We start from the raw sequence: 16,666 nt of genomic DNA on the forward strand, positions 1-16,666 counted from the left end.
TGCTGCTCATTAGTCAATGTGATTGAGAGACTACAGCAGTCAGAGAAGCTAAAAATGAGGAGGTATCTCTCTAGAGAGCTAGGGGAAATTGCTATTTCAATGATTGCTTTCATTCATTTTTGCTAAAAATATATATTTATAGATGTAGAGTCCACTGTTTCTCTGATGAGTCCTCAGGTCCCTGGCCCTCCCTCTCTTGCTCTGCCTTTCTCCTAAACTGCCCATAGTTGGCTCTCCACTTTTCCCTTTGAGTCATGGCTTCTGTTTACTGCCTTTAATCCTTGTATCTCTACATTTTCACCACTCTGCTGATAGGCCATTTTCTTTGTATGTCTTCAAATGAAACACCCCAAACGACAGGATCAGATTGGTTTGACCTCTCTCCCTTTTAGATATAATGCCTTTACTGGGAAGAACTCAAGGAGGAGTCCTTTGGATGGACAACCACTGGCTCAAGAAGTCCTTTTCTGGGTGAGTGAGTCACTGCCCCCTCTTCACTTCGTTCTCAGCCCAGTAGCCAGAGCAATATTCTCAAAATGTAACTTAGATCACATTTATCATGATTAAACCCACCTGTGAGTACTTTTACTCTCCCAAGAAACAAGTTATAAATGTGGCACCAGTCTTCAAAATGGGGGTAAGTGCACAGCAGGCCATGGTGGGCAGAATAATGTCCCCCAAAGACATCCATGTCCTAATTCCTAGAACCTAGGGATATGTTACCTTACATGGCAAAGAGGACCTTGTGGATTTGATTAGTTTACGATCTTGAGATGGGACGATTGTACTGGATTATCTGAGTGGGCCCAATAAGATAGACAGAGACATTTAAAAATGCTACCCTGTTGGTTTTAAACATGGAAGAAGGGAACATGAGCCAAAAAGTGCAAGCGACTTCTAGAATCTGAAAAAGACAAGGTAATAGATTCTTCCCAAGAGCCTCCAGAAGGAATACAACCTTGCTGACACCCTGATTTTAACCCGGTGAGACTGTGTCAGACTTCTGATCTCCAGAACTAAAATAGATTTGTGTCATTTTAAGGTAGTAAGTTTTTAGTAACTTGTTATAAAAGCAATATGAAACTAGTAGAGAAGCCCTCATGACATTTTCTCTAAGATGATATCTATCTATCTATCTATCTATCTATCTATCTATCTATCTATCATCAGCGTCAGGGAATTGTAGGTTTATTCATTTTCATTCCATCCCAGACATAACTTATCTACCATTTTCTTGCCTATCCACACAGACTTTCCCACATTCTACTCTTACAAGTGGCTTAGTCTTGACTAGTCAGGAAACTTTGACATCAGTTGAAGTTTGATTGGGACCGACCCCACCCATTCTACTCTTGCAGGAAGTAGATGTATATCCCAAACACAGGGTTAAACAATATAAGATTCTCTGGCAGAGCCATGAGAGAAGACATTCTCTTTAAATTGGTGACAATGAATGTAGGGCTTTATGTGAGCATCGTATTTGCTGTGTATAATGAGCCATTTAAGAAACAAAGAGAGATGGAACCCTGCCTTTATTGTTTCAGCTCCTAGACTGAGTTATGTCTGATGGTCTGTCTTATTCCTGGCCTTTCTAAATAAATTAGTTCCACATTTAATCCATCAAAATGTCCTGTTAGCTTTATTTTCAAAATATATACAGAATCTAACCACTTGTCATCCCTGAGCTGCTATTATATAGTCCAGTCCACAATTATCTTCCCGACTTACTGCAGCAGCCAATTACATGGACTTCCTGCTTCCGACACTGCCTCTCTTCACTCTATTCTCAGCCAGGATATTCTCAAAATGTAACTCAGATCACATCACTCCTCCATTGTCTTCCCTTTTTATTCAGGGTAAAAGTCACAGTTTTTGCTGTGGTCCACAGGACCCTATGTCTCCCTGCCTATTGCCATTTTGACTTCACGCCCTTAGGGTCTTAGATCTCATCTATGTTGCCTCATGCTTTAGCTTTCTTCACAGCACTGTCACAATCTAACATGCTCTATATTTTATCTTTTTGTCTTAAAAGATACATTTGGTGCCTTGCTACAAATTACAAAACAGTGACCTTTCCTCCAGAGTAACACTGCAGCCCAGTGAGATTCAGGGTTTGGAGTTCAGATCTGATTCCTGCTCCACTTGCCCTTTAATCTGGCTGCTATTGAGCATTAAATAAGCTGTACGTCTTATACAATATATGGCAGTTGTATCTTTTATTGTCCGTGTCCCACTAGAATGTATACTTTATGAGATCATTTTACATTTTTGTGTGTTTTTATAAAATATTGTATCTCAATATTTATAACAGTACCCGATACATGGTAGGGGCTCGAGAAATATTTGCTAAAACAATTACGGTCATAAATTTTCTTTTTTGCTTGAGTTAGCCTGAATTGGTTTTCTGTCACAACCAGAGGAGTCCTAATATACCCATGAAATGCTAAAATATTTACGTAGAACAGCACTAGTGACATAAATTGCTGTTCTCCTGAAAAACTCATTTTATGTTTGGCTATTTATGCTTCTTTAAAAATTCTTTCTGATTTCTTAGTGATCTACCTCCCTGAAAATTCTACACATTTTTTATTTACGTATGAGGCATTACAAAAGAAATTTAACTCTTCTGCCATGTGATAACCCCTCATATGTTTGAAGGCAGTTATTACTATCTTTGAGCTTCTCTTTTTTTGATAAAAGCCTTCAATTTTTTAAACTGTTTTTCATGAAATATTGTTTTAAGGACTCTTACACTCCTTTTTAGCCCTCTTTAAATGTCCCAGGTTTTTTTTTTTAATGTTTCTTCTAATCAGAACTAAATGCAGTACTAAGTGGGATTCGACCAATATAAAAACACAGTAGAATTATCACCTTATCTCTAAGATATTTATATTTTCATTATGATATTCTACTTCCATTAATGCCATTTATGGTTAAATTAACATTTTTGGAAAGTCAAAACATAACAGCAATTTATGTTGAGCTTACCCATGAGTTAAAACTCTAAAGTCTGTGTCATGAGGGCTTTTGTTAAGCCATACCACATTACATAATTAGACAATTGACATTTGGACCAAAAATGTCTATACTGCAGTGACTGAGCCTTCTATCAGTCTCTGTCCTTTGCAGCTTTCTGTTGGCTTCATGTTTTATAGAATACTCTTGTTATCTTCATCCAAATCCCTCTATTCCCCTTCTGCTGATCACCTTTCTTCCACGTGAGGATTCTGAGGGAGAGGGCACCTAAGCATTTCCAACCTCACCTTCTGTAGCTGGATGGCAAGTCACTCTTACCCATTCTGGGCTCCCACCTCATGTCCAAGACTTAGTGTCCTCCGTGCATCAGAAGATATTAGTTTTCCAGACTTTATCCTATTTCCTGTTCCAGGAATTTTCCTAGAGCCTCAGTCTTCTCCTACCTCTTTGACTTGCTATGACATTTCTGGGGTATTGGAGACTTTCTCCTCATCCCCCTTCTGGGAAAGACCGAGTACCTGATGGTAATCTGTAAAATGCCAGTACTGCTTGCCAAGTTCTCTGAACATTTACCAGCCCCAATGCCCCATAACTATATCTGCCTTTGCACTAAAATACTATTTCTACTGAGAACCATATTCAAACCATAATTAGAAATTATTTTTCTCTTTTATTTAGAATATTCTAAGTGCACTAATAAATGGAAAGGACCCAGCCATAAAGGTAGGAGAAAGATAGAATAGGACCAACAGAGAAAACAGTTTCAAAGAGAAAATTGTCATCAGTGTCAAAGGTTGAAAAGAGATCAAAGAACTTGGGCTCCAAGGAAGCACAGCTGTGTTTGGTATAGTATCTCTAATATCTGCAGAGAGAAGCTTTGGGTACCTGTCTTTGATCCATCAGCGCACAACCATTGTACATCTTGAATACCAGTTCGAAGCTGTCATCTTTGTTGGATTGAATAGTATACAGCTACAATGTCACAGCTACATTGACTCATCCCAGGCCAGTACATGCAAGAGAATGGAATAGAAAACCAAAAATTACTATTTGTACTGACCACCTACAACTATTATAAGATGAATAGATTCATTGCTTGCAGGAGACAGAACAAATTTGGAGACTCTTACCCTTATTCCACAGAACCAGAACAGTTATGGGATTATGAGAGATATCCAGGGTCCTCAGGACTTTTTAGATCTATGCACAGAGAAAAAGATAGAGCAGGAGCATGATAAGCTCTGGTCTCTGGGAGATGCTTTTGGAAACAGCAGCTCTAAGCTGGGTGGTTAGAAAGATAAGAAGGAGAAAAAAAAAACTGATGTTCAGTCATTTCTGAGCTAAACTCTTGCGGTTGTCCTGGATCCTGCCCCTTCATGAGGCTTTCTCTCTACCCTCTCTGGTTATCTCAAGAGCCACCCACTGTCCCACCAATATAGTTTCTGCATGATAGAGTCAGTTCTGTGGCTTACAACTAAAGAATGCTGATAGATACAAATACCATGCCAAGAAGTGGATCAACTCCTCTTTTATCCCCTCGTTTCGTTCCTTTAAGGAAGACTGGAGAACAGAACAGAGCTCATCCTCCCTTTTCCTCTGACATTCGGATTAAAGCAATTGCTTCTCCTCTCACATTGATTCTTTTCAAGCCACCACTCACTCTCTTTTCCCACATGTTGTGGTTTAATCCAGAGCAGAAAAAGTAAAGCCTGAAAATCATCTGAATGTAAGTTGAACTGAATTTGTAAATGAGGCAAAATTAGACATACACACATGCTATCTACAAAGGTTGGCAATAAAATAAAAATTAACCACATGAGACAATATAATGTGTTCCAGGGAGAAATGTGACAGTTTTGCCAGAAACCCCAGCTTTAATCAACACCTCTTCATTGTCACTTTTCTGGCCACCACACAAACAGCCAAACTCTGAATGAAAATGTTACATTACTGGGATATGTTACATTACTTTCTTTTAGTATTATAATCAGACATTGTTTCTCTTTACAGCTTTTTTTTTTTTTTTTTTTTTTGGCATGCCTTATGAAAATCAATCAACTAACTCCCAAAATGATCATGTTACAGTCTGCAATTGTGGTAGGTCCTGGGACATGCTGACTTTCCATACAAATTACCCTAAACTTAAATGGCATCTGTCTGATCAGTACACATCAGGAGGGCTTAGCCAATTCTCAAGTTAATTAATGTTTGTATGTTTCATCTTCCCAACGAATTTGCAAGCTTTGAGAAGATAGGAACCCTGGTGCAGTGGAAAAAATGTAGACTGAGGAGCCAGACAGACCTGCATGGGAGTCCATCCTCCATAATCTGCCACTTACCACCTGTGTTAAAACTCAGGCAAGTTACTTAACCATCTGTGCCTCTGTTTCTTCATCAGAAAGTGGAGAAAACAGTCAATACATGATTATCAAAGCTGTTCCTGTATGTTAATCTCCATCCTGTTTCTTCTCTTTCCTTATCATAATGCCTGATATAGATGTTCAAACAACACAAGAAAGATGCAATCCCTCTCAGCCATTTCCCTTTAGTTGGGGGATGTAACAACAAAAAAAAGCATCTCCATAATACTAATAATTCTATGACTTTAGGCTTAAGTTTGTGTTTCTTCATTTTTTTTTACCTGAAAAGTAGGATTCTATAATAAAGACAACATCAGAAAGTGTTCCTAAAAATGATGGGATGACAACATTTGTTTTCATTTGTTGCCATGACAATTGAGCATGGCATTTGCTGGGAAAATGTATGCCTATGACTGAACTAGGGCATTCTGAGGTGGCTTCTATTTGGCTCCAACAACTTCTTAGACTTGCTAATGTCTGTTACACCATGGCCCCAAGTATGTAAACTACTCTGATAAAGACAGTTCCCATTTATTAAGCTGGTAATTTTTAGAGCTATACACTCCCTGTCTATTATCTCTTTTAGTTATTGGAATAGTCCACACGAAATCTCAAAGTGATGAGTACTAGGTTTAAAGTACCCAGATAACCCTTTATTCATCCATTCACTTAAAAGGTATTTATTAAGCACCTGCTCTCACCCAGGCCGTAGGGTTAGACAGTCCCTGCCCTTGCAGCATTTATAATCTTAAAAGAAATGAAGAAATTTAAAAAATGAGTTACAGTACAGAATGCTTATTATCATATTGGGAACATATATGTTCCAGGGCACTATTGGAATATATGTCAATGTGGATCTAGTCTGGTGGGCAAAGAAAGCCTTGCTGAAGAAATAGGTGACCTTTAAGTGGAGACTCAAAGGACAAGTGGTATTAGCTCAGCTAAAAGAGGACAGAGAGAGAGTGTTCCAGGCAAATGCATTGGAAAACATGTCTGCATGCTTGGAAGTGAGAGAAGACCTGGCTGATGGAAGGAAATGAAAAAAGTTCTGTGTATTAACTGCAATATTGGAGGAAGGGAGTGGGCCCAACTGACACAACAAGCTACTTAGCCAGGATTAGAATACAATCCTGTTGAATGCCAATGCCTGCTCTTGACTCCTCTCCCAAAGCCTGTCGAAGTTTGTAAAGAACTAGATTAAATTGCCATTCTCAGTTGTCTCAAAGGCCAGAAAGAAATGGATTTCTCATTTCAGGGTAACAGTGTAGTCCCAGTGTAAATGTCTGTAGTTCTGAATAGAATGGGTTTTTAAATAATGCTAACTCTGCTAAGTTAGGACTTCTCACGAGCAACTATGCTTTAAGATTCAGAGAAAATTTCGGTAGGTGAGAATTCAGAGGAGAAATGTCTGATGTTTTCTCAGGTTGGACATTTGAAGCAATTTACTGTCAATGTTCACTGTATAAATGACTGTTTTAAGATTGAAGTTCTGGTTAATACTTTTCTCCTCTGTGAAAATTAGTATAATTTTTAGAGTGTCCCTTCTGAAAAATGGGACTACATATCAGAAAGAGGATCATATTCTGCCATTCTGGTGTCTTTAATCTAGAGAGAAGGCTTGATTTGCGATGTTAATCTGATACTTTCCACAAGCAATATTTTTATCTCAAAGGTATAGGTAAAAAGTATGTGTGCCACATAGAACTATTCTATGTATTATTAAAAAATTGATTGAAGCTGTTAATGATGAATATCCGTGAATTTTTAACAGCAACATTTACATTGAATATTTCACCATTGTTTTGCCTTTATAGTAAATGAATAAACCATAAACCAAAATTGTAAATTCTCAAGGCAACTGTGGGAAAGAGAAGGAAAGTTCAGTTATTGATCATAGTGTGAAAATAGACATAGCAGGAAAAAAATTAAAGCAAAACTCACTAGACCAAAAATAATCCATATTGGAAAATGTAGATTTGCCTAGTCAGATATGAGATTTAAATGATATTTGTTTTTCTGATCTATCTCCTGACCTAAAATAGATAGCCATAGTGGGCGAAAGATTATACATTTCCTTTCAGGGCCCAGTAAGTTGGGAATTAAAGTTAAGGTGAAGTGATCATTCATATTGACATAGTTAAATATATTATGAGTATTAAATAAAAGCAAAGATTTATACCCTCAGGCTATGTATAATATAAATGTAAAATGATGGATATAATCTGAGATTACTGAAATAACTTAACGTATGATAAATAGGTTTTTAAAAGCTTTTAACATCATTAAACTCTAGAAATTTCATCCTTAAGAATTCTTTTGTTTGCTAGAAAGGACTTCTACATAAAAGTTTGGGTTATATTAGAAACATCATAAATGTAGAAGAGCTTGATAAAATTAGGGTTTACCACAAGTAGATTTCCTTTGAAATTACTGATAATTAAGGTGCCGAAGAAATATTTATTTATTCCCCCACATATGATGATCCCTAAGACTCATGAAATCATGGTTAATCTTTCTATTTTCCTTTCTCTCTCATTCAGCCCTTCCCCAAATCCCTGGATTGTTTCTGTAAAAATGTTTTGAGCTTGAGTCCATTTGTCAAGCTTCAGAGCTCAACCCTGGCCACTCTCATCAACCCTACCCTGGAAGGCAGCCACCATCCTTCTGTTCTCCTTTATCAGTGTGTTCTACACACAACTTCTAGTACTACTCTTTGACCAGCAGTTTTTACCATGGTATTTCTTCGCTCTTCCTCCACTATTTGTTCATTCTCTCTCTCTCTCTCTCTGATTACAGTGTGGAATTGCCTTGGAGTGGCTGTGGCAACAGATCCCACGGGGTTGTCTATTGGAGGAGGCTAGCTCAGGAGCCCTGGCAGGAGATGATGATGGCTTAAAGCAGAGTCTTGGTAGTAGAGATGGAATGAAATAATTGGTTTTGCAATCTGTTTAGGATCATGTATTCCCTATTCTTACCGAATGTGACTTTCCAGGCATTCAGTAATTGTCTCCCAAAACTTTTACCTCCAAGTGCCACTATTAAAAATCACTAGTAGATATATGACCCATCATTCTGTGTAATCTATAGGGAGAACTTTACCCCTCTGCCTCAGTTTCTTTATCTGTAAGCTTATCAACATAACCTGCTTCATAGAATTGCTTTAAGGCTTAAATGAGAGATGCTTCAAAGTGTTAAGCTCAGTTCTTGACCCATAGTAAGAACATAATCAGTGTTATTCACTTGTTAGTCACTGTATTGCTGCTGCTACTACGTCTACAACTGAGTCTTTCTTGAATCTACAACAACCTGAATAATTTATATTCATAAAATGAATTCAATAATTTTGGGGCTGAAAGACTTCTCAGAAATCATTTTGTTTAATCCCCTTATTCACAGATTTAGAAATGTGGGAACCACCTGGGGAGGTGACTTGTTCAGACTCACACAGTTCCTCAGTACTAGGTCCAAAGCTAGAGCCCTGGTCCCCAACTCTCTAAGTTACAGGCCTTTTTTTGTATATCACGTAAAACTAAACATTCCTCTTAAGTGGCCTAATTGGAATCTTAGAATGTTTACTCTCTCAATGAACCCAGTTGAGGTGAACTTAGCTGGCTCAGTTATTTAAGATTCAGCAACATTGAATTGATTGTTTTGAGACTCTTGGCAAGGAAGTAATTATAATCACAGTGTCTTCTTGGAACACAGGCTACTGCATGCCATTTTTTATATTATCCATATATCTGTTTTTACCCCACTAACCCATCTATTTTTTTCTTATTCTCATTTTTTTTAGTTTCCAACTTAATTGCTTCTTTATTTCTTATCCTCACCTGGTTTTAATAATTTCCTCTGATACGAAATTTGTTAAACTACTCCCTCACTACCTCTCAAGTTATAATACCAACTAAAACAGAAAAATGAAATTTCTTGTCATCTTATTCTTATAATGTCTAACCTGGGGAGTATCCATTTTCCTAGAATCATAGAATTTTAGACTAGAAAGGAGCTTTAGGAAATTTGACAGTTTGGAATAACTAGAATGTTATATAAACAGCTCATTTTAATTCACTAAGGTACTTTTATTTCATTTGTCAGGAAAAGTTGTCCAAGCCTTGAACATGGGCAAGAAAGATTACCAAGGTATCCATGAAGCGAATGTGGAGTATGAGCCTTTAATTGTCTCTGACAAGGCTGTTCACAAATCCATAGTGATAGAGTCTTCCTCAGGTAGGAAACTGATAATAATGCAAATATTTCTTGTCCATAGCAAAACAAGATTCCCAATCATAGCGATGCAAATGAATTTTGTCCAATAGAGAATATAAATATCTATAAGTCTGTTTCTCATTTGACTCAGTTTTAATATTGTACTGGTTTCCTTGTTAGTCAATGAATTAAATAAAAATTTTAACACATTCACTTTATATTTGTATGAAAATTATAATTTGGCCATTTTGAGGATTATACTTTAACGCAACTTTATTCTGGAAAGTTGTTTAAAATCTATTAACTATGTTTCTGTCTTTAGTAGATAGAATATAATATACTTTATTAAATTTTCAAGGATTTTGCAATGTTTCAGTGTTTGATGACAGACACCAATTTACAACCACATAACTATCTAGGAGAAACAAATATAGCATAATGATTAAGCATGTGGGATTTACAACCAGAGTACTCGGAGAGAAATCCTGACTCTATTCTTTAACAGCTGCTTCCTGGCTGTTTATTTAGCCACTTTGTGTTTCATTTTCTTCATTTTTCACATAAATTTGATGTGAGAATTAAACAAATAGATATATGTAAATCCCTTGGTACAATCATGCACTACTTTATTGTGAATTTTATTAAGTCATTCTCAAAAACAGCGGAATCTTAACAAGTATCATAGATTTTTTTAAACTTCTGAATGCTCCATCCTGCCATGGGCAGAAAGAAAATCATTTAAACTATGTGGGCAATTCTTTCCCACCCAGGGCTAGGTGAATGGATGTGCCTGGATCAGAGGTTCAGGGAGCAAGCAGCCCTTGGGTTCCCATTCTGAGCTATGTTATAGCTTGGCCTTGGAGATGGCTTTGCAGTGTGTCAACTTGGCTAACCTCAACAACATATCCACAAATTCTTCTTGTATACCTCTGGATAGGGAAGGCCACAAGAGAAATTCTTGCAAGATTGTTGGCAGGAAGAAGGAAGGAAGTAGCCTTTTTGTGGCTGATGCACATTTATTGCCGATCTGTCTACTCCCCTCGTTTGAGTGAAGCAGCAGCTGGATCTGTAGAGGTTCCACCTTCCCCTCAATCCTCCTTTAGTTTTTCTGAAGATATGGGTGTTCAATTTCATAACAAAAATCCTCAGCTTCTGCAGGATACCCTTGTCCCCAAGGACAGAGGCAACAAGAACAAACAGGTTTCAGTTCATCCATACAGGACTTCAGCCTCCTTGTGAGCTTCCCTTCATGACTGTCCTGTGAACTTCAAGCTCCAGTACCAAACTCAGCCACACAGCCTTACAGAGACTGCTTAAGCAGCCCCCAGAATTGCATGCATCGATCCCCTGTAACAACTCCCTTATAGACAGATAGATATCAATATTTTTTTCTATTCTTAATTTTTTTTGTTTATTTGGGTAACATTAGTTAATACAATTACATAATTTTCAAATGTACAGTATAATTTCACATCTGTGTGCTCTATTGTGTGTTTACTAACCAAAGTCCAGTTTCCTTCAGTTACCATATATTTGATCCACTTTACCCACTTCACCCTCCCCCTAACTCCCCTATATTTGACTCTCTTTACCGCATCTACCTCCCCCCTCTCTTCCTCACCCCTACCCTCTGGTAACCACTATTCTATAGTCCATGCCCATGAGTCTCTATTTGTTTGTCCCGTTCATTTGGTGCTTTTAGGTTTATATCCCACATATAAGTGCTGTCATGTGATTTTCAATCTTTTCTGTCTGGCTTATTTCCCTTAGTATGATTATTTCAAGGATCATCCATGTTGTCGCAAATGGCAGTATTTCATCTTTTCTTATGGCTGAGTAATATTCCATTGTATACATGTACCACAGCTTCTTTGACCAATCATCTATCTTAAGATATTTCAGTTGCTTCCATGTCCTGGCCACTGTGAATAATGCTGCTATGAACAGCAGTGTGCAAATATGTTTACAGATATGGGTTTTCAAGTCTTTGGGGTAAATACCTAATAGAGGGATTGCTGGATCATATGGTAGATCAATTCTTAGTTTTTTTTTTAAGAAACCTCCATACTGTTTTCCATAATGGCTGTACCAATTTTCAGTCCCAACAGCAGTGTATGAGGGTTCCTTTTTCTCCACATCCTCTCCAACATTCGTTATTACTTGTCCTGTTGATAATAGCCATTGTAACAGGTGTGAGATGGTATCTCATTGTGGTTTTGATTTCATTTTCCTAATAGCTAGCAATGTTCAGGATCTTTTCATATATATCTTTTCATATATTTGTTGGCTATTTGCATGTCTTCTAGGGAGAAATGCCTGTTCAGGTCCTTTGCCCATTTTTTGATTAGATTGTTTGTTTTTTTGTTTTGTTTTGTTATTGAGTCATATGAGTTCTTTGTATATTTTGGGATACTAGGCCCTTATTGGAGGCGTTGCTTGCAAATATATTTTCCATTTGGATGATTGTCTCTTTACCTTGTTAATGATTTGATTTGCTGAGCAGAAGCTTTTTAGTTTGATGTTATCCCATTCGTTTATGTCAACTTTTACTTCCCTTGCTTTTGAGGTCAAATTCATCAAATCCTCTTTAAGTCCAAAGTCCTTGAGTTTCGTTCCTATGTTTTCTTCTATGCATTTTATTGTTTCAGGTTTTATATTCAGATCCTTAATCCATTTTGAGTTAATTTTGGTGTGTGGTGATAGACAACAGTCTAGTTTCATTGTATTGCAAGTAGCTTTCCAGTTTTCCCAGCACCATTTATTTAAGAGGCTTTCCTTTCTCCACTGTATGTTTTTGGCTTTTTTGTTGAAAATTATTTGCCCATGTAAATATGGGTTTACTTCTGGACTCTCAGTTCTGTTCCACTGATCTGTACGTCTGTTTTTCTGCCAATATCATGATGTTCTGTTTACTGTCACTTTGTAGTATAATTTGAAGTCAGGCAGAGTGATGCCTCCAGCCTTGTTCTTTTTTCTGAGGATGGCTTTGGCAATCAGGGGTCTTTTGTGCTTTCATATGAATCTGATGACCTTTTGTTCTATTTCTTTAAAAAATGCTGATGAGATTTGGAAGGGGATTCATTAAACCTATATAATGCTTTAGGTAATATGATCATTTTAACTATGTTGATTCTTCCAATCCAAGAACACGAGAAGATAGATATCAGTATTGATGTAGCTATGTCCTACCGATTCTACTTCTCTTATTTAACTGTGATTTATCCAGAATTTGGTACCGGAAGTGAGGAATCCAAGCAGAGTTCATTCAATTATTTATTCATTCATTTAAAAATGGACTCATGCTAGACATATAATTTCATATCTACCTTTATCACCTAAAAATGTATCATGAACATCTTGTTTCATGTGGGTACCTTGTGAATATTAATAGTTAGATAATCCCTTGTAAATATATGCCATAATTTAATAAGTACCTCATATGAGCATCTAGGTTGCTTCCACTGACAATATTACATATGTACCTGCATGCTTTTTTCATTACACTCTTGGGATAAATTCCCAGAAGAGTAATTATTTAGTCAAATGATATACACAATTAGATTTTTTATTTGATTACAATAGTTGTTTTAATTTACTCTTCAACCAACTGTAAATGAAATGATCTATTTCTTCAGAACTTCCTCAATAATTTAAATCAGGACATCCCCCAGTGGAATTTAGTGCTTTGTTTTGTGAACTGAACTGGATTTTCCATTGCTTTAGAAATGTCTAATCGCCAAAACTTTCTCTTAAACCAACGGGCCACTTTCCTGTTTAGGTGACATTTCTATAACCAATCTTTGAACTCTTTGGGTCAGTGACTGAAGCCAGAACACTCTGTTCTAGTCCTGTTCACCTCCAGGAACCTCTGTCAGGGCCATGTCTGATCCTTCACATTGTGCTCAGAGCCAGCAAATAGCTTAGTGCTAGCTGAGGAAGTTTGCTGAAAGCAGCTTGCTTGTGGGTAGCGCTGATGTGCTTTCATTCACCAGCGTTTGCAAAGTACTGAAAGAACTAGAGACTTTTAGCGGAAAATTCTTGCTGACTGAGAGGAAGAACTGCTGAAATCCTTTAAACTCCCACAGCATTTACTCAGAATCATCTGAATGCATTTAAAGTATCTTTTAGAAGGTGCTAAGAGGAGTTTGAAATTTATCAGAAAGCCTACCTAGATGGCAATGCTCACATGACTATTTATTTTCCATCATATTTAAAAGAATGTTCTCTCACCGTAGGTTTAGAGGTGATGCGGGGTCTCAGAATGACATAATCCATTTTAACTATAAGCCATAAATACCCATTAAAATCATATCCCATCAATACTCTCTTTTTCTTTTCAAATGTAAAAGAAAAGAACCCTCCTCTTAAAAAAAAAATCACTGTGAAAACTACTCCACTGTAAGTATAGCAGTTGAAATGACTTTGCCCTATAATTCCTGGTCTTTTCTCCTCAGTCTCTCTTCCCTGATTCTTAAATCAGGTGAGGAAACTCCATATTCTTGCTATGGATGATCACATACAAAAGAACTTCACGTGGGTAATTGTAGTGTTTCAATGAGTAAAGGATTGAGGAAGTACTAGTTAATCCATGAGTACATTTAAGTGAGGAGTCACCAGTATCAGTGTTAATATTAGATGAATAGATATATGAGGTTTTATACTTGGCTTGGAGAATCAGGAAGAATATTGAAATCGTGGACAAGGAGACTGAAAACTAATTAAAATAATGGATTTTTGACAAAGGCATAGTAGCATTTTTTTATTTCAGAAATGTGAAACAGAAGGAGTTTTTGCAAGTGAGATTTATTCAAGAGACTTGGGACGTGTCCCACTTCTGAGTGGCTTCTTGGATGTGTGATTGCTGTCTAAGTAGTAAGATAAATGTTAGAGTATATAACTCTGTGTGGATGTGTTTGTGTGCTGGCAGTCATTTAGATGAGTGCGCACACACACACACACACACACACACACACACACACACACACACCAGCAAACTGAGAAGAAATTATATGAAACTTCTACAGTACTTATTTCTGTAATTCATCACAAGGCTGTGGCTGATAGTTACAACTTCCTTCTTCCATTACACATTCCATGTTCCCTTTTCCACCATTCAGGACCTTGGCTGGTAAGGGTTCTTTACCTAAAAGTCTGAATCTTCAGTGGCTATTTCCTTTATTGGTTGATGTAGTTTTCAGTTCACCTTTACTATTGGAAATGATGGTAATAAGAGTCATCAGATAGAATCCCCTGGGTTTCAGAAATAGTCTTCCCTGTTTGCATTTTCTGACATCAATTCAGTTTCCTTTTGGTGATCAGTATCAACCACCCAGCAGAGCAACCCCTTTCTTTGCCTGTTGTTTTAATGGTATGAGGGACTCAAAATAATCCAATAGCAGTCTCAAACTCTAGTTCTACATAACCATTGTTCTAAGAATTTCTCTCTTAGAAATCAAGAGCTCCGAACATTAGAACCTGAAGTTGTATATATAGAATTAAAAACTCTGCAAGTGAGTTATTTGTTGTAATAATGATAGGAGTCATTCCTACTTCAACCCACTGATTCCTAGACAATCCATTTATTCTAGCTGTACTAGAGACAGCACCTTCTATTGTTACTAAAAGTATATACTAAATCCTGGATGACAGAATCACATTTCTCAGGGTTTTGTGATTTTTGATGCTATTGTATATAGAAGTTTTAAAATTTAATTTTCATGTTGTTTGCCGTAATATATAAAAGCACGACTGATTTTAGTATGTCAACCTTGATTCTGTAAATTTGACAAGTTCATTTATTAGTTTTAGTAGTTGTTTTACAGATTCTTAGAAATTTCTATAGAAATAATTATGCTATCTGCAGAGTTTTACTTCTCATTCCTGATCATTTTTCTCTTTTGCATTTCTTTTTTTGGCCTTATCGCAATGGCCAAAATCTCCAGGACAATGCTGAAGAGAAGTGGTGAAAGTGAGCAGGAGCGTCCGCTCTGAATTGTTTAGTTGGGTCTAGTATCTGTGAGCTCAGAGGAGAGGTCTGGGACTCAGACCGATAAGGATGATGGGTGCTGACTGGCTGGTGCAGATGTTTCTCAAGAGATATCAAGAATACGGATCTGTAAGTGTTATAGGAATTACAAGAAGAAACTGCTACTGCAAAGGTGAAACATTTGGAGGATGATATTCATGGGAACTGGACAATGGGCAGGAAGTCCACAGGCACAAAAAGAAGGAACAATCTTTTCTTCCTCCTCAACCCTCCAGTCTCTCTCTAGTGCCCCTTATTGACAAACAGAGCCTAACATACAATCACTTGGCAAAATGAAGATGTGGGTTGCAGAGTCCCAAACCCAACACCACAAGGTTGACTATAGGTGGATGGGTTTGGAGCCCAGAGATAATAGCTTACTAATGGGCATCCAAGAAGTACGCTTCTGGGTTGTTTAGACTCAACTGTGTCTTCTCTTCAATCCCAGAGTGAGTCCCAAGAATCATTAAAACTTTACCTCTGTTTTGTTTTGTTTTCCTAATTATGAGATAGTCTTTGTTTGAAAAAGACTATCATGCTTCTTTCTAATGAAGTTTCACTCTGCCCTGAGAGCTTTCACCTGCTGAGGTGTTGAGAGCTCAAGGCTGTGGATTCGAGCTGGCTACCTGAAACCTCTTTTCAGGTTCTCTTTTAGTTTAAACTCAGCCCAGCCCAGCTTTTCTTCTTTATTCTTTTTCTCACTTTCCTTGACTCATTGTAACACCCTTCCACCAAAATATTTTATTCTTGGCTCTAAAAATCTCCTGTTTTAGCATCTCCTATTTTAAATAGTATGCTTCTATTCAATATACTATGAATGCAGCAATTTCACCTCTTTCTTCTTATGCGTTCATGCATACAGCTTCAGGTACATACTCATAAGTATACACATGCCTGGAAACTTTAGTATATAAAGACTGACTTTTTTTGCTTAAAGAGGTTAAGAGAATTTCTCACAGTCATATGGGTAGAGAAAAGCCAGCTTGGTACTCAACCTGCAGACTGACTGGTGTTAAATCTCTTACCCCCTTGCCATCTCTCCACACTCTTTCTCTTCTCTTCTTTGAATACTAAAATAGTAACTCCACTTGCATCATTT

At 37.2% G+C, this 16,666-nt stretch overlaps 1 long non-coding RNA gene across 1 annotated transcript in view; it reads left to right on the forward strand.

Annotated features, from left to right (window-relative positions):
* Positions 1-16,377, forward strand: part of LOC107514394 — a 224,459-nt gene extending 208,082 nt beyond the window's left edge. The window contains exon 6 of the long non-coding RNA XR_001597770.2: positions 15,485-16,377. This is a non-coding gene — a long non-coding RNA (uncharacterized LOC107514394). The remainder of the gene's footprint in view (positions 1-15,484) is intronic.
* Positions 16,378-16,666: the final 289 nt, after the last annotated feature.

Source organism: Rousettus aegyptiacus, unplaced genomic scaffold (genome assembly GCF_014176215.1).
Source record: "Rousettus aegyptiacus isolate mRouAeg1 unplaced genomic scaffold, mRouAeg1.p scaffold_m13_p_2, whole genome shotgun sequence".
NCBI classification, from domain to species: Eukaryota; Metazoa; Chordata; class Mammalia; order Chiroptera; family Pteropodidae; genus Rousettus; species Rousettus aegyptiacus.